Below are 2,032 nucleotides of genomic sequence, written 5' to 3'. Positions count from 1 at the left end.
AAAAAAAAAAAAAAAAAAAAAAAAAAAAGATGATGAGGGCCCAAAGAAGTGAACTGAGCTTGGCTTTAACCTAGCCACTACTGGAAGCTAAGTTGCACTCTGATAAATTACATATATTAACTCATTTAATCTGTACAACTCTCTATTATGACCCCATTTTAAGGATGAGGAAACAACTTGTCTAAGGCCATGCAGCTGGTATGTGGCAGAGATTTCCATGTAGGCAACCTGACCCTAAAGTTACTGTTTTTAACTGCTATGCAATACCATTTCTCAGTATATAAAGTCACTGTGCTGCTGGAAGAACATGTGAGGAATACATAGAAGAAACTGAACAAAATGAAATAAAAAGCTATATAAATAATAGCAGGTTGAACCATATGAAATTGCCATTTGTGTAGGTCAGAACCAACAGCATGTTGGCAATCTCATATGGCTCATCTAGAAAAGGGGGACATGGGAGTATTCAAAAGTGCGTATTGATCCCGCTGCAGAGTGCCAGACACTAGACACTGATGAGTGCAAGCTGAATAAGATGGCCCCTGCCTACAATATGCCCTGGCTAAGTACGGAAGATAAATGTGTAAATATGAATTACAACAATATGGGATGCTTGCCCTAACATAAGAATGTGACTCAATGGTCCTCAACCTTGACTGAGCAATAGAATCATCTATGGACTATTTTATAATTGAGATCTCCCATCTGAGACAGTCCAATCAATATTCTGGGGTGGGTTTTTGAAAAAAGACAGGTAATAACCTCTGAAAATAAATGAATTGGAAATGATAGCAGGGACTTCAAAGGCCATAAGAGCGTCCTTGTAAATTTCCCAGGACATTTATGTGCATGAAATAAAAACTGGTGGATTGCAACATGTCTTGACTGTTGTAAGGCCCCAGGTCCCACTGAGAAGCTGATGAAAGCTGCGTATGTCTTTTGCAGAAAAGTGGCCCTGTGCACATGGAGTGGGGGTCCACAGAGCCAGGAACAAACAGTTAAGAATTCCTGGATTAGAGAATGTTGTTGAAAAAAATAAATAAGCTTTACCATGGGAAGTATAAGAATAGGACAAACATGAGTTAAAAAAAATAAACTGTTGATTAAAGCTGACTTAAGATTTTTAAAACGGGGAGCATATAGCACCTCTCCCTCAGTGAGGTGGGGAAGAGAACTGATGCATAAAATTATGGCAAAGACACAGTGGGAGAGTTGTGGTGACAGAGCATATATGAACTTATTAAGGGGATGATGAGAAAGGTGCAAAAAGGAGATGATTTTGGTAGGAGACTCTGGGATTCTAGAACTGCCGAGGCCTATAAATGTTCATGTCCAGCATCAGGAGAAAAATTAACCAAGGACAGAGCAGGGAGAGCGAGGAAGAGGAAAATTAACAATATGTTATGCTGTTATTTATTTATTTTTTTGCGGTACACGGGCCTCTCACTGCTGCGGCCTCTCCCGTTGCGGAGCACAGGCTCCGGACGCGCAGGCTCAGCGGCCATGACTCACGGGCCCAGCCGCTCCGTGGCATGTGAGATCTTCCTGGACCGGGGCACGAAGCCGTGTCCCCTGCATCGGCAGGCGGACTCTCAACCACTGCGCCACCAGGGAAGTCCAATATGTTATGCTTTTTAAAAAAATGAGTGAGATCAACTTTTTCAAATTTTGAATATTTAAGTATTGCTTTAGTTAAAATTATTATCTAATGAGAAAACCCCTAAGAATAAAAAAAAGTACATATGCTACAGTCCTATAGATCCCAACTTACACGTTTAAAAATCAATATCTAGCCAAGTATTTTTAACGAGCCATAATATCATAGCTGTCCCTGAATATTTCCTCTTCTGTTTTAAAATCTCTTTTATTACATCCACCAGCACCTCTGCTCACCCTAAAAGTAGACCTAGTCTTTACTGTGGCTGTTTTTTTTTTTTTTTTTTTTTTTGCTGTACGCGGGCCTCTCACCATTGTGGCCTCTCCCGTTGTGGAGCACAGGCTCCGGACGCGCAGGCTCAGCGGCCATGGCTCA

At 41.2% G+C, this 2,032-nt stretch overlaps 1 protein-coding gene across 1 annotated transcript in view; it reads right to left on the bottom strand.

The window, feature by feature from the left end:
* The window catches only part of MTCL3 (MTCL family member 3), a 58,735-nt gene that overhangs the window by 20,786 nt on the left and 35,917 nt on the right, over positions 1-2,032 (bottom strand). The window lies entirely within an intron of this gene.

The sequence above is a fragment of the Physeter macrocephalus genome, chromosome 10 (assembly GCF_002837175.3).
Source record: "Physeter macrocephalus isolate SW-GA chromosome 10, ASM283717v5, whole genome shotgun sequence".
Classification (NCBI taxonomy): Eukaryota; Metazoa; Chordata; class Mammalia; order Artiodactyla; family Physeteridae; genus Physeter; species Physeter macrocephalus.
The sequence above is the reverse complement of the archived record's forward strand: the minus strand, read 5'-3'. Positions and strand labels throughout refer to the sequence as shown.